The 22,446-nt window shown below is 39.2% G+C and overlaps 1 protein-coding gene across 3 annotated transcripts in view; it reads left to right on the forward strand.

The window, feature by feature from the left end:
- Nucleotides 1-22,446, forward strand: part of ADRB2 (adrenoceptor beta 2) — a 130,083-nt gene that overhangs the window by 23,206 nt on the left and 84,431 nt on the right. The window lies entirely within an intron of this gene.

The following is a 22,446-nucleotide window of genomic DNA, read 5'->3' on the forward strand; positions in this document are numbered from 1 at the left end:
TTTCTTTCTTTCTTTCTTTCTTTCTTTCTTTCTTTCTTTCTTTCTTTTCTTTTTCACGTGGCTTTGCATGTTTTCCACATGGATGAGAGTTGCATTGTTTGGGTGACTCACATTTTGCTTATTTCTTTTGTTTGATCTATTCCCATTTGGTAACAGCAGCTCTCAAGCCAGTTTGAGATCCTCCTGGATTATGGGAGTGTCAGAGATGAGGCATGGCAGCATTTGTCACAGTTTCTGCCTCAGCTCCTTCCTCCCTCCCCCCTTCCCTTTGGCATACACCAGAGACTTTGGTCCTCTCAGCCCTCCCCCTCCCTCAGCAACACTCTTGAGTTGAGTCTGGTTTTCACATTAGTGTGCAGTAATGGCCTGGAGTCTGAGATCCTTGGCACTAGTCACGTCATCTCCTTGTGCCTCATTTCCCCCATCTATAAATAGGAATCTTGGGCTTGTTCATTTCCCAAATGTTTGGAGGCCCTTTTACTAGACTCATTTTGCCCAGGTGAAGGCTTGTTCACCCCGAGGCTTTCACTGTGTGGTAGGAACATCCCTAGACTTGTCAAAGGCCTGAGTCAAGCACTTGCTAACGATGTCACTTTGGGCAAATCACTTCACCTTACAATGCTTCAGTTTCTTCATCTGTTAAATAGAAACTGTAGGGTCAAGAGCATGGAGAAAACTTAGAAATCATCTGTTCCCTACCCTACCCCCTCCAGTCTACCCAAGATAAAGCTGAACCCCAGAGAATATGGGGACATAACTTGTCCATACTCCCTGTAACCAGTTAAATGGCTGACATAGGATTTGAACTCTAAATTCGTGCTTGTCCTCCGACTTCAAAGCAAATGCTTTAATTATGATTCTTGCTTTATCTGCCTTATGAAGTCCTTCTTCACTGAGATTTTTGAGGAATCATTCTGTTAACGTATGTAAAGACATTTCCTGTGTAGAATACAAATTAGTATAGAAGGACAAGGCATTCTTTCCTTGTCACAGGTCTAGGGTACTTTTGTCCATCCATGACATGCAAGATTTTCACTGACCTAAAGATACTCCCCTAGTTGACCCTTTATTAGCTCAGAGATTTTATTTTTGGAACCAATGATTGTGGCCTCTCTTTGGGTATAGCTACTGAAAATAAAGGGATGATAGGCTAACAAATTTACAGCTGGAAGGGATCTTAGAAGTTATCTTGCCCAACCCTCTTATTTTACAGATGAGGAAACTGAGGTTTAGAGAGGTTAAGTGACTTGTCCAGGGTCACACCAGCTACTAAATGTCTGAGGTGTATTTTAAACTCAGGTGTTTCTGATTTCAAGTTTAGCATTCTATCAGTTATTCCAGCAAGCCATCTCTATTAAAAAGTAGTAGAATAAAAATATTAGAACATTTAATATAGAATATCAGACCTAGAAAGGTGCTTGGAATGTTGAACAAAGAATATCTGAACTAATGAGAGCTTAGAACAGAATGGCAGAACTGGAAGGGCTCCAAAAACATAAAGCAAAAAATATTGAACTGGAAGGGAACTAAGCACTTTGGAACACAGAATAGTAGATTTACGAGGAGAACTTAGAATGCAGAATGTTAGAATATAGTCTCCAAGTTGTAAGGAACTTTAGAGATTGCAACCTTAAATCCCATGCAGGGATCTCTTCTACAATGCCTGCAATGAGAGAGACATTGTCCAGTCTCTGCTTAAGAATGAGGAATAGACCTTAGAGAATCGGAAGGAAACACCATATCACCACCTACATATCACAGAGATACCTACCTGGCAACTAGAGAGTTGTCTCAGAAATAGATAAACAGGAAATAATAGGACTTAGTGATCTCCCCAGGCAGGAACACCTGCACATGAAAATGATGAAGTCTGGAAGGGAAAGCAGGGCTGAAGGCAGTCCCCTACAGTTCAATCAGAGAAGCAGTAAGAGTGTTATGGACACACACAAACATGCATTCCTGCCTATACAGGTACCTTTGCTAATATTTACCTACCCTCTCTTATACACACACGCACACGCACACACACACACACACACACACTATACATTTATGTCCTTTTTTATCACATGTACCAAAAAGAAGAGACGACCAGACAAGATTCCACACTGACACCCACTCTTAAGTATCACTTGGCCTATACCATAGGGTATCCACACGCATACAGTCCTCCCCAGCTAAAGCTGTGCAGAGGGATTTGCTCCATTAAAAACTTGCACCTGGGAGCAGCTAGGTGATGTAGTGAATAGAGCACCGGCCCTGGAGTCAGGAGGACCTGAGTTCAAATCTGGATTCAAACACTTAACACTTTGTATCTGTATGACCTTGGGCAAGTCACTTAACCCCAATTGCCCTGCCTCCTCCCCTCCAAAAAGACAAAAACAAAAAACCTCGCACCTGGACACACCTATAGAAATATAGCACCCCAAGGCTTACACACTGTCTGGTACGCTCACATTGATACATGCAGAGGCTGGTTTTTCTCCTTCTGCTCTCAACCTGTCCCCTCCCCCATCAGGTTTAGGACATCTCTCTGGAGCTATGCATTCAGTTGTCCATGCTTTTTACAAAGAAAAGGATCATAGTGCAGTGGCTAGAGAAGGTACGCCTCCCCATCAGGCCTTTAAAGTCACAGTGAGCCACTTGACCCTCTGCTGTTCCAGTTCCAACATTCTATGTTCTATGATCTTCAGACCCTTCCAGGTCTGAACTTCCATGTTCTCTATTCCAAAGCCCTTCTAGCTCTAGTGTTCTGGGTTTTTTTCCGTTATGGTTTCTCCCTCACCCTTTTCTCTAACACAACCCTTTGCAAGTGGAGGAGTGACAAGGCTGACCTCCAGGGAAACAGCAGCAGGAGCATCTGACTCTGTCTTCCCCAGATAGGCTGTCTACCATAGCCCTGGGGAAAAGAGCCATACATTCACTTGTTTTCTTGGCAGTTGTATGTCTTAGATGTTTCTTCATGGGGCCCCTTCCAGATAGATTCCTATGCCCACTGTGCTCATGCCCATTTCTTCTGCACAGTCCTAACTTTGGGAAAACGTTCCAAGAGTGCACAAGTGATTCTAGACTCTCTTTGGTTTCACATCTCATTGTGCTACTTTCTTCCCCCTCCTCCACTCCCTCCATCCCCAATCCCACCCTGCTTTACTGACAAAAATAATGTGAAAAAAGATACACTAGTTATATAGCATTGGAACAAGATGTTCCTAAAATAATTGAAAACTTTTACATATAGTTTATGACAGCTTTATACTTTATTCAGTAAATTTTCTTGTCAAGGTTGGTAGCAGGGTCATACCTTCACTTCCTTTCTTCTTTTTACATTAACTTTTAGTTTGCAACATTCAGTTCCACAAGTTTTTGAGCTCCAAATTTTCTTTCCCCCTGCCGTGGTGGCATGCCATCCGATATAGGTTGTACATATACCTTCACTTTCTGATGGCATTAGAATCGAGAATCCATTTTGTCATCCCAAAAATTGTGGCAAAAATCATAGGCTCATAAATTAAGGACTAGAAAGGTCATTTATCACCCTGCTGCACACACAGAAGCCCAAGGAGGTCGAGTCATTTCTTCCATTTTTTTTTAAAGCTTTACTTGATCCTACCCTACCTGCTAGCTACTATCTTGTATCTTTTTCTCCCCTTTTCATCATGTCTCGCCTGGATTGTTTTAATTGGTCTTCCTGCCTCAAGTCTCATTCCATCCCAATTATTCTCCACACAGCTGCCAAAAGGATTTTCCTAAAGCGTAGGTCTGATCATGTCGCCTCCCCGACCCCAACCCTTCCCCTATGTGATAAACTCTATTGACTTATCACTATCTCCAGGAACAAAAAGAAAGTTTTTTGGTATCTAAAGTTCTTCCATTTCCAATCTTCTTAAACTGTGCCGCCTTCCATGTGCTCTTCGGCAGCCCATTTGCTGTTCCATATGCATGACTCTCCATCCCCCATCTCCTTTTTGCACATGCCCATAATGCTCTCCCTTCTTGCCTCTAACTTTCAGAGACACTGACTTCCTTTAATATTCAGCTCAAATATGACCAGAACAGAGTTTTTTCTGGCCCCCTCCCAACTGCTAGTGCCTTCCTCTCTAAGGTTACCTCTACCAACTACCCATGTATTTTGAGCATGGTTAATTATTTACATGTTACTTCTTCCATTAGAATGTGGACTTCTTAACAGTCAGGGGCTTCTTCCCCCCTTTCTTTGTACTCCAGCAGTTAGCAGAGTGTCTAGTACATAGAAAGCACTTAAAAATGCTTGTTGATCAATAGATAGTGTCAACAGATGCCATTTGAACTTAGGTTCTCAAACTCAATTATCCAGAACTTGCTAGAAATAACAATGTCTCTGTCTATATCTCTATTATCTGTCTGTGTGTCTCTGTCTATCTGTCTCTCTCTGCCAAAAATCAGATCATCTAATAGTGTTCTGACTTGCCTTTATGATAATCCTTCAAGAGATGGAGGAAGAAATAAGAAATTCTGTTCTGTACTTTATTTTTCCTAAGAGGGAGAAATTGGTTCCTGGAATAGAAATGATGGAAGCCCTTGTGGGGAACAGAGCATTTCTATCTCTAGATTTGTGATTAGGGAGAAGAAATACAGGTATAAATTGGCATGTATCCTAGATTTTGGGAGAGCAGATTTCAGAGAGATCAGAGGAAAGATATATTGGATCCCATGAAATAAGATGCTACAAAGGTAGTCAGTCCAGGAGATATGAGAGATGCACAAAAATGAAACTCTGAAGATGAAAAGGAAAGCAATTCCAAAAAGAAGAGGGGAAATGGGTTTTCTCTGAAGAGACTGATTCGGACATGCAGGGAACTCAGCAGCCAACTTAGAATTTCAAGAGAAATGTACAAAAGATGGAAGCAAGACCAGGGAACAGAGGATGAGGGGAAGAACCCAGCATGGGCCTATAAAAATAGTGTCCAGAGAGCTGAAGCTCCAAATGATCCGAGGCTGGAAAAAGAAGTGAAAGGTGACAAGAGCAACAAGAAAAATTAGCCATGTTGGGAAAATCCAGTATTAAATTTAAAAAGGAGCACCTTTGCCTGTAGTGGATGGGACAATAACTGACAGTGGAGGGAATGAAAAGTTGGTTACGTTCTTGTTTGTTTTCTCTGCCAAGGGGGATGCGTTTTCATTAGAAATCACAGTGCAAAAATGGCTAGGAGAGACGTGATACCCAACATAAGTAATGACAACGAGAGGAGAAAAGCTCTAGGTTGACTTTAGATTGATCAAAGTTACCTGTCCCTAGTGAACTCTGTCCTTTGATCCAAAAAGAGCTGGCAGATGTGATTGCTGGGTGACATATCTGAAAGATCATGGAAGATGAGAGATGTGCCACAGGTTTGAAAAAGGACATATGTTATTCCAATTAAAACAAAAGGTGGGGAGAGAATAGAATCTTCAAACTAGAGGTCAAAGATCTTAACCTTGATGCCTAGAAAAGTCCGGAATGGATCATTATTGAATTGATTGGAGAACATCTAGAAAGGGAAGGGATGATTTGATTTATAGAGAGCAAGCCTGGCTTCATCAAGAACAGGGCATGCCAAAGTAATCTCTTATTCTTTTTGGACAGGACTACTAAACTAACAGATAAGGGCATACAGTTTGCCAATATTTCAGTAAAGCTATGAAAAAACACCTCATCTCTTTCTTATGGACAATATAGAGAGATCTGGAGTAGATGATAAAAGGAGATACATATAGAATTGTTTGGATAGCCAGACTCAAAGAACTTAATGGATCGATGTCCAGAGTGCTGTGCTCAACCTGATGCTGTTTAACATTTTTATTATTGACTTGAATAAAGACAGATGTGGCATGCACCTCAGACTTTTGGCTGGCCCAAAGCTGGGAGGGATAGCTAACACATTAAATGATAGAGTCCAGATCCAAAAGGAGCTTGACAGATTTGAGCTCTGGGCTGAATATAATGAGATGAAATTCAGTAGGGATAAATATAAAGTCTTATACTTGGGTTTGTTGTTTACTTGTTTCAGCCGTGTCTGACTCTTCATGACCCCATTTGGGATTTTCTTGGCAAAGATACTGGAGTGGTTTGCCATTTCTTCCTCTTTTACAGACAAGGAAACTGAGGCAAACAGGGTGAAGTGACTTGCACAGGGTCACACAACTAATTAGTGAGGCTGGATTTCAATTCAGGAAATGGAGTCTTTCCAACTTCTAACCACTGTGCAACCTACCTGTCCATACTTATACTTGGGTATAAGAAATCAGTTTCGAAAGTACAATGTAGAGACGCCATGGTTAGACAACAGTTGTTTTGAAAAAGATCTGAGATGTTAGTGGGCTCAATCTGTGTCAGCGGTGTGATGGGACAGCTAAGTGAGCGGGTACTATTTTGTGCTGAATTAGTGGAGTGCAGCTTCCAGGAGCAGAGGTAACAGTCCCGTTGTACTCAGCTCTCATTTATTGGTTTATTAGGTTCATTCTGGAAACCACAATTTAAGAAGGATATTGTTGAGCTAGGGAGTGCTCAGTGTAGAGAAATCAGGGTGTTGAAAGGCCTGGAGTCTGTGGCACATGACGATCATCTGAAGAAACTGGGCGTGTTTAACCCAGAGAAGAGAAGAATTAGGGAGGAGTCAGTAGCTGTCTTCAAGTACTTGAAGGATTGTCATGGGGAGAAGAAATTAGACTTGTCCTGTTTAATCTCAGAAGGTAAAACCCAGGAGCCATGGATGCAAGTTGCAAAGTTCCGTTTTAGTATCGATGTCAGGGGAAAGAATACTAATAATTAGAACTGTCCAAAAATGAAACATGTTAAATTGTTTTATATATAATTGGGGAAAATTGTTTAAATATATTAAAAAGTTTTTTAAAAGTGCTTTTCACTGTGCTGTGCTGTCTCTTAGTAGTGTCCCAATGAGAATTATCGGACCAATGAATTAGGAGAGATGTCAACTAATCCAGCTTCCTGCCTGATACAAAAATCCCTTCTTATATAAGACCCTATGGGTGGTTATCTAGCCTCTCTTTTACGACCTTCAATCAAGACTTTCTAAGGCAACTTATTCCATTGTTGGACAGCTCTGATTATAAATTCTTCCTTACATTAAGGAGAAGTGCTTTCTTGAAACCTAGACCCATTTAAACCTAGTTCTGTCTAATCCTTTTCTCCCACAACAACCTCTAAAGAATTTAAAGGTGGGGATAACTGCAAACATTCCTTGAATCTGTTTTTTTCCAGGCTAGACCTTCCCAGCTGGGTCAATTAATTGCAATATGGAAATATTTCCAAACCTCTCCACATCCTGGTTACTTTCTTTTAGATAAGACTGTCACTCCTAAAATTCCCCACAATTAAACACAATATTCCCAATGGTGGTCTAATCAAGCCAGAAGACACGGGATCATAATCTTTTTCTATTAATGCAGCTCATGATTTCCTTGATTTTTATTTTGCTTTGACTGCCACATCTCATTGCTAATTTATATTGTGCTTATGGTCCACTATGACTTCCAGATCTTTTGTGCACAAACTGCTATCTTGCTGCTCCTATATGTTTGAAACTGATTTTAACTTTGAAACTGCTGTAGGATTTCATATAAATTCTGTAAAATTTCATCCTGTAATATTTGGCCCACTGTTCTAGCTGTCAGGGTACTTTCGGATCACAGGTCTGTCACCGAATGTGTCAGCTACTCTTGAAAATATGACAAGGATGTTATCTGTGCCTTCATATCCTAATCATGGACAAAAAATGTGTAATAGGAAAATAGCTTAGAAAGTTTCTCTTTGACCTCTCCTATTACTTTTTTCAAGTAATCAGGAATGCATCTGGGCCTTCAGGCTGTGCCTGAGACCCTTCTTTCCTTAGAAAAAGGGCAGGATGCAGGCGAATAGATTACTAAATTACCTGTGGCTGAAAAAGTATCTGAGGGACTGAGTCCCAGGCCTGTGCCATCTTGGGCAAGTCATTTTACTTTCAGAGACTCAGTTTTTCCATCTTGAAAATGAACACTTTTGATTAGCCTTTTTTTCCTAATGTTTTTTTTTTCATATATACATTCTGTGTTCTAAGGTCCCTTCCAGCTCTGACACCCCATATTCTATGTCCTTAGAAAGAATGCTAGCTTTACAATCAGAGAACCTGGCTTCAGCAGGTTATGTGATCCTACAATCTTATGCTTCTAAATCTTTTGAATTTTCTGTTTGGTTTCTACTGAACTTTTTTCTAAAGAGAGGCAATATGGCCTAGTGTATAGGATGCTGGCACTTGGACAAGTCACTTAATTTCTCCAACCTCCAGTTTTTTCATCTTTAAAAAGGAAATAGCAATAGCACCGACCTCTCAGGGTTGCTGTGAAGATTAAATGAAATTATATAGCTAAAGTGCCTTGTGAAGCTTAAGGCATTACATAATTGTTAGCTATTTTTATTATTAATTTCTATCCGTCATTTGTCATAAAAGGTTTTCTTTCTTCTCCGGTAGAAGCACAGACTTTAATTCTGCACCCCTCTTATTTCGGGTTCTCTCAGAGTATGTTGACCCAGTTGATGACCTGGTTGTTAGATTGTAGGGCTGTGGTTGGAAAGACCTGTATTTCTAAAAATACCTAACTGAGTGATCAACTAATATAGCTGTGCCGAGAGAGTGAGGATTGGAGTGGCTGGCCTGTCTGTTGCACGTAGTGTCCTAATGAGGACCTACTTTTGCTGTTGTTGTTATTATTGTTCAGCATGCCATTTTTCAGTCATGTCCAACTCTTCATGACCCCACTTGTTTTTTTTTTAAATTTATTTATTTATTTTTAGTTTTCAACATTCATTTCCACAAGATTTTTGAGTTACAAGTTTTTCTCCCAATCTCTCCCCTACCCCCCACCCCAGAATAGCAAGCCTACTGTAACCCCTTCCCCCTATCTGTTCTCTCTTATATCCTCCCCCACCCCAAACTTTCTAGTAAGGCAAGATGGATTTCTATACCCCGGTGCCTATATATATCTTATTTCCTTGGGTTGTTGTTTTTTTTTTGACAAAGATACTGGATTGGTTTGCAATTTCCATCTCCAGCTCATTTTATAGACGAGGAAACAGAAGTAAACAGAGTTAGCTGACTTGCCCAGGGTCACACAGCTAGTAAGTGTCTGAGGCTGAATTTGAACTCAGGAAGATGAGTTTTTCTCACTCCAGGCCAGGATCTCTATCTACTGTGCCATCTAGCAGCCTGACACTTTTAAATTTCAATAAAATTCAATGATCACAACATTCAGTTAATCAGAATACCCTTATTCTACATTCCCTCCCAGACCACCCTAAGATAAGGATGATCTGAAATGATGAGATTTTTAAAATAATTAATTTGGACCAGTAAAGACTTGGTGACAGGAGATCAGTTATTAGATGGGTTAATAGGGGTCTAGAACCATATTGTGATTGGCCAGCCTAGTATGGTCTGTGGTTTCTGATTAGTTGTCCTATTCTGTTTCTTAATCTGTGATTGACTAACTCAGTCTGCTCTGACTTCTGCCTACTCAGCAATCTGTGATTGATCAGATCAGCCTACTTAGCAGTTTATGATCAGTTAACTCTGTAGACTTCTCCATAATTCTGCCTGTATATCACTGGTTAAAGGTAGTTGTACAGTAAAGCAGAACCCAGCCCGAATTAGCTTGTACGAGAGGAGTTTTAAATGTTTAGCATAAGCATCTATACTTAGGGAAATGGCTACAAACCATTTATCTTTTTATTGATTGTATAGATTTAAGAAGGTGCTGGAGAAAATGTCGGTAGTAATGACTAAACTGAAAAGTGTTTCCTATGTTTTTATTTGCTGGGAAGGAGTCGGAGAATCAAATGGGTTATATTTGATCTCTTCCATAGACTCTAACCATATCACATCACCCTGAGAATGCATGCTTTATTCCTGATCACCAATACCAACATTGTATTGTTTTTATATATATTATGTACATAGCTGTAATAGTAATGGCATTTAAAGATTCCCCTGCATTGGCTTGGTTTTTGGTTTGATTGTGTTAAAACCCAGAGCTTGTTAATCCCACCTGTGGGATGGACTTGTTGACATGAAAAGAGAGACAAGAACTGGGAGGAGCTGGTGATGTAGATTGGGAGACACACAAGAGAGAGGCAGAAGAACTTTTTGGAAGCAGCACCCTCATGGAGGCAGAGAGAGACTGAGAGGATTGCTGAGGGCCACTTTGAATTGCCCTGGACTTTTGAGAGCTGCCCCCAGAGCTTCCAAAGACTGAGAAGACATGACTGTTTTGCTGGTACTTTGTCTGTCTGTTTTGATGTTATTTTGCCAGATTTATCCACTGGTGAAAGACAGTCCTGTTGTTGAAGAAGTCCTGGAACCTGGCTGTTGGCTAAGAGCTCCTGAGACTGTCCTGCATACAGAGAGTGAGTACTGTCCACTGGTGAAGGACAGTGCTGTTGTTGCAGAATTCTTGGAACTTTGCTGTTGGTTCAGAAGCCCTGAAGAAGGATTTTCTTGTTGTATGTTTACAGAAATCCTGGAAGAGGGTTTTGCTAATGTTTTCAGGGGTCCTAGGACTGTTCTGCAGACAGAGAATGAATTAATGAAGAGACTGGCAATGTATCTTGTGGCCTTGCTAAGCTTTGTCTCCCCAGGAACAGGGGAATCTTTAAATGCCATTACTATTACAATAGCCCCTGTGCTAAGCTCTAACATTATAAAGATAAGATAGAGGACCTTAGCCCTCAAAAGATTCCCAGACTCATAAGAAAAACAAAACTATTTTATTCAATGGTGTTGTGGCCCAGGACACTGGTGGAAATGGGTTTGAGTTAAGCCCCATACTCTCACACCACCAACCAGGGCAGCCTTGAGTCAAAATGCTCGTAACAGACCCAGAAATATTTGAATGAACTTTTCCCCCTGGGATGGATTGATTTGGAACTCAGCTATGAACGCTTTGAGCAATATAAAACACAGCAAGAGCTTCTGAGAACCCTTGAAACTTCCTTCCAGACTCTTGTTATCTCTTTGCTGACAACTTTTCTGCCCTGTAAAGTGGTTTTCCTGGGGTGCTATTGAATGTGTTTTCATTAAAGAAATTGGGAGATCATAACCCTAAGACTTGCAGTGGTCCATTGCACCAGATATAGAACAGTGACTGAGACAAATTATAAGCAGTCGGGCAAGACCGTTTGGGTTAAGTTGTCCTATACACATAGTATGTTCAATGGATCATAAAGTTAGGTCACGGGGTGGAGGGAGGAAAGTCAGCAAGACTATGATGGATAAGCACAAGCAATCTATTCTCAGAAGTAGAGACATTTCTCATCCCATGGAGTGGGTGCCCTATGTGATCTATTGGCTTATGGTAGGGTAGAAGGATATACCAAGAAGAAAGCTGCAAAGGACCATCAGCCTCCGCCTGGCTTCCATGTTTTGGCAGTGGCACTAAAGCTAAGCCCATCTTCCATGCTCCAAACACTGAGATCATCTTTGGACTCTTCTCTCTCCGTCACCTCTCATACACAGTCACTTATGGAGTCATGCGGATTCTTCTCCTTCAATGTCGCTTGATTTTTCTTCCCTCTTTTCTCTCCCCGCTGTCACTACTATTATTCTCCTTCATTTGCTTTCCTACTGAACTATTACTACTAGATCTCCTTTTACAATCCTTGTAGACTAATTACATTAGCTTTCTAGCAGATCTCAGTTTCACTCTTATTACGCTTCAAACTACTCTTGATGTGCTGTCAAACATATTTCTTATTCATAAATCTGGTCATGAAATTAGCTTCTCAAACATCCTCAGATCCTCCACAAGTACAAAAAGTGGCTATCTAGTCTTTGCTGGAAGCCATTGAAGCAGAGAAGCTACGCCTTTTCCAGGTCATCTCTCCTCCTTGTTAGGATGCTTTCCCCTTTATGTTGAGCCTAAATTTGCTTCTTCATAACTTCCACTTCTTTATTTTTTATTTTTTGCTTTTTGGAGGGTAATTGGGGTTAAGTGACTTGCCCAAGGTCACATGGAGTAACTTCCACTTCTTGCCTGATATCTGCCCTTTGAAGCACAGTCTAATCACTCTCCCATGCAGCAACCATTCAAAAATTTGAAAAAAAAAAAGTTACCAAACCTCCCTGAACATCTTTTTTCGAGATCAAACACCTACATTTCTATCACCTGCCAATTCTCATCTGGCGTGCTTTCAAGCTCTGTCTCCATCCTGATTTCCCTTCTCAGAAAGTTCTTGAGCATATCAGTGGTCTTCTTGAAATGCAGCTCCCAAAACTGAGTGCAGAACTTCAGGTGTGGGATAATGAGGACAGAGGACAGCCAGACCATCGCCTCACTAGGACTAGAAACTGGCCTCCTTTTTGTGGTTGTTCGCTTATGTACAGTCTGTGTTTGCGTATTTGAGATGATCAAGTTTGAACTACAACTCGGGCATTTTTATTACTTATTTTGTTGTTTATACCAATCTTTTTTTTGAACATTTTTAAAAAACAAGAGTCTTTGTTTTTTATTCATTTTCACTTAAATACATAAAGATAAAAAAAGAACACTTCCATGTACACAGCTCAACATAAAAATAGGACTATAAAACCATAAATTTACATTTCACACTGTTTAGTTTTTAAAAAAAATATATAATAAGTACTGTATGTCGTTTTCTTTTAATTATTTATTGGCACATCATTTTCAAAACTACTCTGCTTTCTATGCTTCTTTCTAAATTTTCCTTTATTCTCTAATTGTACACATTTTATACCCCCCCTTCTCTTAACGCTCCTTAAGATTTAATTTGCTTTTTTCAGCTGTTGTATCACAAATACTCATTTCTAGTTGTCATCTGCAGTTTTGTGTTATTCAGAGCTTTAATTCTCCTTTTGCTGTTCTTACCACAAAGTGCCATGATTTTGTGTTTATTTTCCATACCTGTCCTTGCTTCTACCTCTTGTAGGCATTTTTAAAAATCTAAGTGGATCAGTCAATAAATAGCATTTATTGAGTACTTATTTTGTGTCACATACCTCCCTAAGTGCCAGGACAGCAAAAAGGACAAAAACAGTTCCTGACCTCAAGGAATATACTTCTAATGGGGGGGGGGGGTGGCGACAGTGTGTAAATAACTAAGTAGTTACAAGACAAATACAGAGTGGATGGAAAGTCAACTGAAAGAGGAAGGCATTAGCAGCTGGAGGGACTGGGGAAGTCTTCTTTAGAAGGTGAAACATGACTTGAGTCTTGAAGGGAGCCAGGGAAGCCAGGAGGTAGAAGTAAGGGGCCAGAATATTCCCAGCATAGAGGCTAGAAAGTGTAAAAGGGTGGGACTGAGTGATGGATTATCATATTCAAAGAATTTCAAATAGGCTTGTGTGGCTAGAATCATAGAACACAGAGGGAGCCAGCTTATGAAGAGCTTTACATGCCTAAGAGATGAGTCTGTATTTGATCCTAGGGGTCATAGGGAGCCACTGGAATTCAGTTAGTCAGAGGTTGACATAGAAAGACCCATACTTAAAAAAAAAGTTTTTACAAAGGGATATTTACTTCAAAGATATGACAAAGTCAGAGGTGTGTTTATTGCTCTCCCTTGCCCACCTCACACTCTCCCTTTACTGATTTGGTCTTTGGGAAAGCTGTTTGTACATAGCATTTGCCTCACCAAGTTCAACTCTAAATGTGGCAGTTGCTACTGTTGGACTAGCCCAGGTTGCTTGCGACTCTTCATTGTCTTGCTTCCAGCAAATCTCAGGATGAGCCTTGTTCCCAGAGTGAATCATTCTCTTTACCTTTCAAAACTCATGAAGTCATAACCACCTGCAGTTTCCTTTACTTAAAAGCAGGACAGAAGAAATGCAAAGAGGCAAGGGATGGGGGTGGGGGTGCTGTATTGATCTCTAGGGCCCAAGACATCTCTCCTTATGGCATCATCTTTCTCACAGGAGCATAAGCAGGCGGGAAAGAGCCAGATCTAACATACCTATTCTTTATATTTTTAAAAATATTTTTCCATTGATGTGTAAAATTTTTTAATGTATTTTTAAAATTTTGATTTCCAAATTCTCTCCTTCCCTTCCTTCTCTCCTTCACTGAGAAGGCAAGCAATTTGATATAGGTTATATGTGTGCAGTCAATCAAAACATTTCCACTTTAGTCATGTTGTGAAAAAAAAACACAGAACAAAAAAACCCACAAGGAAAATAAAGAAAAATTTTTAGAGTATGCTTTGATCTGCACTCAGACTCCATCAGTTCTTTCTCTTGGAGGTGAATAGTATTTTTCCTCATAAATCATTTAGAGTTGTCTTAGATTATTGTATTGCTAAGATTAGCTGTGACTCACAGTAGATCATCATACAGCATTGTTGTTACTGTGTACAATGTTCTCCTGGTTCTACTCATTTCACTTTGTATCAGTTCATATAAGTCTTCCCATGTTTTTTTGAGAGTATCCTGCTTGTCATTTCTTATCTCACAACAGTATTCCATCACAAAAATGTGCTACAACTTATTCGGTCATTCTCTAATTGATGGGCATCATCTCAATTTCCAATTCTTTGCCATCACAAAAAGAGCTGCTGTAAATATTTTTGTACATATAGGTCCTTTTCTTTTTGAAAAATCTCTTTGGGGAACAGCCATAGTAGTGATATTGCTGAATCAAGGGTTATGCAAATTTTATAGCCTTTTGGGTATAATTCCAAATTGTTCTCTAGAATATTTGAATAAGTTCACAACTCCATCAACAATGCATTAGTATCCCAATTTTCCCACATTCCCTCCAACATTTGTCATTTTCCTTTTCTGTCATATTATCCAATATGATAGTTGTGAAGTAGAACCTCAATTGTTTTAATTTGCATTTCTCTAATCAATGGTGATTTAGAACATTTTTTTTTCACCTGACTATAGGTAGTTTTGATTTCTTCATCTAAAAGTTGCCTGTACATATCTTTTGACGATTAATCAATTGGGGAATGACTCACATTCTTACAAATTTGGCTAAGTTCTCTATGTATTTGAGAAATCATACCTTTATCAGAAAAAATTGCTGCAAAAATTTACCCCCATTTTTCTACTTTATTTCTAATCTTGGCTACATTGGTTTTATTTCTGTAAAACCTTTTTGATTTAATGTAATCAAAATTATCCATTTTAGGTCCTGTAATGCTATCTCTTATTTGGTCTTACATTTTTCCCTTCTCCATAGATCTGTCAGGTAAACTATTTCATGCTTTCCTAATTTGCTTATGGTATCACCCTTTATCTCGAAATCATCAATCCATTTTGAGCAGGTGTGGGGAACATGTGACCTTGAGGCCACATGTGACTTTCTAGGTCCTTGGGTGTGGCCTTTTGACTTAGTCCAAGTTTAATACAACAAATCCTTTTATTAAGGAGATTCATTCTGTGATGTTTAGATTCAGTCAAAGGGCTGCAGTTGAGGACTTAGAGGGTTACATGTGGCCTCAAGATTGTGGGTTCCCCACCCTTGATTTTGACTGTATCTTGGAATATGGTGTGAGATGTTGGTCTATACCTAGTTTCTGCCAAACCACTTTCTGGTTTTCCCAGAAATTTTTATCAAATAGTGAGTTCTTGTCCCCCAAAGCTGGGATCTTTGCATTTATCAACACTAGATTGCTGTTGTTATTTACTACTGTGTATTGTTTGCTTAGGGCAGATGGATAGCTCAGTGTCTTCATTGTGTTGGCCCTGGAATCGAGAAGATCCGAGTTCAAATGTGGCCTCAGACACTTATTATCTGTGTGACCCTGGGCAAGTCCCTTAACCCTATTTGCCTCGGTTTCTTCATCTATAAAATGAGTCAGAGAAGGAAATGACAAACCACTTCAGAATCTTTGCCAAGAAAACCCCAAATGGAGTCACAGAGTCCAAAATGACTAATCAACTAGACGGCAACATTGTGTACCCAATCTCTTCCTCTGATCCACCATTCCTTCCTAGCCAGTAACAGATTGTTTTGATGATTTCACTTTGTAATACAGTTTGAGGTCTGGTCTGGCTAATCAACCTTCCTTCCCTTTTTTTTCATTTATTCTCTTGATATTCTTGACTGTTTTTTTTCCTTCCAGTTGAATTTTTAAAAATAATTTTTCCTAGCTCTATAAAAGAAATTTTTGGTAGTTTGATTGGTATTCCACTGAATAAGTAAATTAATTTAGGTAGAATTGTCATTTTACTGAATAAGTAAATTAATTTAGCTAGAATTGTCATTTTTAATATATTGGGTCAGCCTACCCACGAAAAATTCATATTTTTTCAGTTATCCAGTTCTGACTTTATTAGTATGAAAAATATTTTGTAATTGTGCTCATCTAGTTCCTGGGTTGGTCTTGGCAGGTAGACTCCAAAGTATTTTATACTGCCGACGCTTATTTTAAATGGAGTTTCTTTTTCTCTCTCTCTTGCTGCTAGACTTTTTGGTAATTCACAGAAATGCTGATGATTTGTGTGGGTTTATTTTATATCCTGTAACTTAGCTAAAGGTATTAATTGTTTCAACTAGTTTTTTAGTTGATGCTTTAGAATTCTCCAAGTATACCTTCATATCATCTTCAAAGAGTGATAGTTTTGTTTCCTCATTGACTATTCTACTTCCTTCAATTTCTTTTTCTTTTCTTATTGCTATAACTAGAATTTCTAGTACATTATTGAATAATAATGGTGATAATGGACATCCTTGTTTCACCTTGATCTTATTGGGAAGTCTTCTTGCTTATCTCCATTACATATAATGTTTGCTGATCATTTTACATAGATACTACTTATAATTTTAAGGAAAGGTCCTTTATTCTTATGCTTTTTAATGTTTTTAGTAAGAATGAATGTTATATTTTGTCAAAGGCTTTTGGGGAGGTACCTATCGAGATAATCATATATTTTGTGTTGTTTTTGTTGTTGATATGGTTAGTTATGCTGATAATCTTCCTAATATTGAAGCAGTCATGCATTCTTGGTATAAATCTCACCCGGTCATAATGTATGATTTTTGTGACATATTGCTATAATCTCCTTGCTAGTATTTTATTTATAATTTTTGCATTGATATTTATTAGGGAAATTGGTCTATAGTTTTCTTTCTCTTTTTTTGCTCTTTCTGCTTTAGGTATCAGCACCATATTTGTGTCATAAAAGGAATTTGGTAGGTCTTCTTCTTTGTCTAGTTTTTCCAAACAGCATATATAGTATTGCAATTAATTGCTCTTTAAATGTTTGGTAGAATTAATTTTTGAATCTATGTGATTCTGGAAATTTTTTCCTAGGGAACTCACTGATGAAGTTATTCAGTTTCTTTTTCTAAAATAAGGTTAAGTATTCTATTTCCTCTTCTGTTAATCTGGGCAATTCATGGTTTTATAAATAATCATCCATTTAAGTTAGATGTTTAGATTTACTGGCATATAATTGAGCAAAAAACCTTTTAATAATTGCTTTAATTTCCTCTTCATTGGTGGTGAATACATACCTTTCATGTTTGATACTAGTAATTTGGCATATTTTTAAAAATAAAGTTAATTAATGGTTTATCTATTTTACTGATTTCCCTTCATAAAGCCAGCTTCTGGTTTTATTTATTAGTTCAGTGGTTTTCTTACTTTCAATGTTATTAATCTCCTTCAATTTTTGGGATTTCAAGTTTGGTGATTAATTGATGATTTTTAATTTGTTATTTTTCTAGTTTTTTTTTTTTTTGTAGTTGCATGCCCAATTCATTGATCTGTTCTTTCTCCATTTTATTGATGTAAGTGTTTAGAAAGGAATTTTTCCTTAAGTACCGGTATGTTATTTCTATGATTTTTTCTTTGACCTATTCATTCTTTAGAATTACATTATTTCATCTCCAATTTAATTTTAATTTTCATAGCCCATTATTAAATGTAATTTTATTGCATTATGTTCTTAAAAAGATGCATTTAATTTTTCTGCATTTGGTTGTGATATTTTTATGCCCTAATACATAGTCAGTTTTTGTGTAGGTGCTATATACCACTGAGAAAAGGTATATTCCTTTCTCTTCCCATTCAGTTTTCTCGAGAGGTCTATCATACCTAATTTTTTAAAAATTCTATTCATCTTCTTAACTTTTTTCTTATTTATTTTTTTGGTTAGATGTATCTAGTTCTTAGAGGGGAAAGTTGAGGTCCTCAACTAGTATTGTTTTACTATACTATAGTATGGTTTTACTATATCCTTTCATAACTCATTAAATTTTTCCTTTAAGAAATTGGATGAAAAGAATTTGTTTCATATATGTTTAGTATTGATATTATTTAATTGTCTATGGTATCTTTTGGCAAAATTTAATTTCCCTGATTATCTCTTTTAATTAGAACTATTTTTGATTTTGCTTAGTCTTAGATCATGATATCTACCTCTGCTTCTTTTACTTTCACTGAAGCATAATTGATTCTTGCTCTATGTTCTTATTTTTATTCTGTCTGTGTCTGTTTGCTTCAAGTGTATTTCTTATAAACAATATATTGTAGGATTATGTTTCTTAGTCCATTCTGCTATCTGCTCCCATTTTATTGGTGAGTTTATCCATTCACAGTTATGATTGCTAACTGTGTATTTCCCTCTATTCTGTTCCCCCCTTTCCATTTATCCTTCACTTTTTCCTCCTTTCACCCTGTCCCTCCTCAAAAGTGTTTTGCTTTTGAATATCCCTCTCCAATCCACCCTCCCTTCTTTCATTCCCCTCCTCCCTTATGCCACTCCCTACTTCCATGTAGGGAAGATAGATTTCTATATCTGGCTGAATGTGTATGTTATTCTCTCTTTGAGCCAATTCCAATGAGAATAAGGTTAAAGTGTTGCCCTCCAATTCATATTCATTTCCCCCTCTATTGCAAAAGCTCTTTCATGCCTTTTTTATGTGAGATAATTTACCCCATTCTACCTCTCTCTTTCCCCTTCTCCCAGTGTATCCTTTTTCTCATCCCTTAATTTTTTGGGGAGGATATTATTCCATCGTAGTCAACTCACACCCATGCCCTGTCCTAATAATAATAACATTCTTAGGAGTTACAAGTATAACCTTCCCATGTAGGAATGTAAATACTTTAATCTTATTGAATCCCTTATGATTTTTCTTTTCTGTTTACCTTTTTATGCTTCTCTTGAAACAAATTTGTTTTTAAGGTTATTTTCTTAGTCATTTTTTTGTGCCTCTACCAAGCTCTTGACTCTTTTTTCATGATTGTCTTGTATTACTCTCACTCTGCCTCTCTTATTTGATTTCTAAAATCCTTTTTGAGCTCTTCCAGAGCCTGAGACCAATTCACATTTTTCTTTGAGGCTTTGTATGTAGCTACTTGTGATAGTAATGGCAATTAAAGATTCCCCTGTATTGGCTTGGTTTTCAAATTGATTGTGTTAAAACCCAGAGTTTGTTAATCCCACCTGTGGGATGGGCTTGTTGATGTGAAAAGAAAGTCCTGAACTGGGAGGAGCTGGTGATGTAGATTTGGAGAGACAAGAGAGAGGCGGAAGTTCTTTTTGGAAGCAGCACCTCGTGGAGAGAGAGAGACTAAGAGATTGCTGGTGGCCGCTTTGAATTGCCCTGGACTTTTGAGACCTGCCCCCTGAGCTGCCAAGGACTGAGGAGACATGGCTGTTTTGCTGGTACTTTGTCTGTCTGTTTTGATGTTATTTTGCCAGATTGTCCACTGGTGAAAGACTGTCCTGTTGAAGAAGTCCTGGAACCTGGCATTTGGTTAAGAAGGCCTGAGACTGTCCTGCAGACAGAGAGTGAATACTGTCCACTGGTGAGGGACAGTACTGTTGTTGCAGGGGTCTGGAGACTGTCTGGCAGACAGAATGAATACTGTCCACTGGTGAAGGACAGTGCTGTTGTTGCAGGGGTCTGGGAGCCTTTCTGTTGGTTCAGAAGCCCTGAAGAAGGATTTTCTTGTTGTATGTTTACAGAAATCCTGGGAGAGGGCTTTGCTAATGTGTTCAGGGGTTCTAGGGCTGTTCTACAGACAGAGGATAAATTCATGAAGGGACTGGCAATGTATCTTATGGCCTTGCTAAGCCTTGTCTCTCCAGGAACTAAGATTGCTGAGAACTTGCCTCGTGTCAAGATGAAGAAAAGACCTCCATTTGGGTATTAAGTGCTGTGTTTAAACTTGATGTAACTCTGGGGTAGATTCAATTGTGATCCAGGGGTGGGGAACTTTTGACCTTTTTGTGTTCTATGGTTGAGCAAATGAATGTATTTTACTTATGTTTGGAAACTAATCTCCATTTGAGAAGAGGGGCTTTGTGGTGGACTTAATTAAGGTATAGCCTAGGGGTGGAGAAGTATTTGGAACAGAGACTTTGTAATTGATTGAATGATTGGAAAGTCCTGGGGTGGGGTAGGCCTTGGAGATTATTTAATTACACTTAGTAAATGCTGTATTTTGAATGATGTCATGTTTTGATCTTCTCTGTTCTGGGTTTGTTACTGAATAAAATAGAGAGCCCCTATGCTGGTATTTTGAACCTGGGAAGTTGCCTTTGCTTGGCATTACATTACACTACTTTAATTTCATTTTCTTCTTCTGAGTTGGTTTTGACCTTTCCTGTCACCATTGTAATTTTTTATGGTCATTTTATTGTTTGATCATTTTTTCAGCCTATTTAATGACTTTTAACCTTCTGTTAAAATTGGGCTCTGCTGCTGGGGTGACTGGGGCACTGTCCCAAGCTTCAGGTTTTTTTTTTTTGTGCTGTTGTTTTCAGAGCTAGTTCTGGGGTTCTGTAAATTCTCATTTCTTCAGAGGTGGTATGATCTAAGGAGAAATGTGGTCACTCTCCTCCTAGACTGTGTTCTGGTCTGTCGGTGACCACAAATCTTCTTTTCTATCCTGGAATTGTGACCAGGATCCCTACCCCTGCTAGTGCTCCTCCTTCTCCTAGGAGTGTGACCCAGAGCTGCGTGCGGGCAATGCAACAGAGCGCTGTCCCAAGGACCAGTGAAGGATGCTCTGTAATCTCTTTCTGACCACCTGTTCTAGGCCCTTGCTGTCTGTGGGTGAGAGCTCCAGAAGCAGCTGCCCCCAATTCAGTGACCCCCCAAGGCCTGCTGCTTTCGTGGGAGGGCAGGTCTCTGCTGGCTGGGCTGAGTTCCACTCTCCCCAGAGATAGACTCTTCTTGTAAAACTCCTATGTTGTCTCGGGCCAGGAAACTGTTCTGCCCCATCCTTTTGTTGGTGCTGGTGCTGCAGAATTTGTTTTTGAGACTCTGTTTTTCATGTTGTTTGGGAGGAGTTGGGGGAGCTCAGGAAAATCCCCGCTTCGTTCCGCTATCTCGGCTCCCAGACTTATGTGCTACAAAAAGCATCTTGGAGTCTGACGATGGCTTGGAGTGGGAACATACTGGAGTCAGGGAGACTGATAGGAAGGCAATGCTGAAGAAGATGCAATAAGGGCCCAAACTCAGTTTGTGGTTGGGTAAGGAGAGGGAGGAGAAAACATAGGAAAGATGTGACGAAAATAAAAATGACAAGCCTTGGCCACAGATTGAATGTAAGGCTAATGAGAGTGAGGAATTGAGGGAGGAAGGAAATAAGAACTATGTAGTGCCCACCATGTGCTAAGCACAATGCTAAATGCTTTACAGTTATCTCACTGAATCCTCACAGCAGCCCTAGGAAATACGTGCTCTAGTTATCCCCATTTTACAGCTGAGAAAACTCGACCAGGGTCCCAACAGTAGGAAGTATCTGAGTTGGAATTTAAATTCAGGTCTTCCTGGCCCCAGGCCCAGTAATCTATGCATTGTGCCAATTAGATGCTCCTAGGACTAAGACCGCAAACCTAGGAGCATGGGAAGATGCTGTCGCCTACAGCATGTAAGAGAAGTTCAGAAGACTGAAGGCTATGGGGAAGAGGATAATGAGATCTGCTTTGGTCTGGTTGAATTTGAGATGCCAAAAGGCAGTGGCGAGTGTGATGGTAGCTCCTAACGGAGACTGGGGCTGGAGATATAGATCTGAGAATCATCTGTAGAGAGATAATCATTGAACTCTTGGAAGTTGATGAGATTGCTAAGTAAAATAGTATATAGGGATACAAGAAGAGGGCCCAGCTCTGTTAGTTCACATGAGTATCTTTATACTGCTTCCCCCTTTTCTTCTTATATTTGTTTCTCTTTGTATCTTCACTTTCCCATCTGTCTGTTGTCAACTACCCATATAGAATCCTTTACAATCTGCTGTTCTCAAATTGGATGTGCCTGTCACACTCTTCCTTCCTCCCTTTCTCTCTCTCTGTCTCTCTCTCTGTCTCTCTCTCTGTCTCTCTCTGTCTCTCTCTGTCTCTGTCTCTGTCTCTCTGTCTCTGTCTTTGTCTCTCTCTGTCTCTGTCTTTGTCTCTCTCTGTCTCTGTCTTTGTCTCTCTCTCTCTCTCTCTCTCTCTCTCTCTCTCTCTCTCTCTCTCT

Source organism: Petaurus breviceps, unplaced genomic scaffold (assembly GCF_028583685.1).
Source record: "Petaurus breviceps papuanus isolate PSGF00001 unplaced genomic scaffold, PetGlider_PUasm1.0 551, whole genome shotgun sequence".
In the NCBI taxonomy this organism is placed as follows: domain Eukaryota; kingdom Metazoa; phylum Chordata; class Mammalia; order Diprotodontia; family Petauridae; genus Petaurus; species Petaurus breviceps.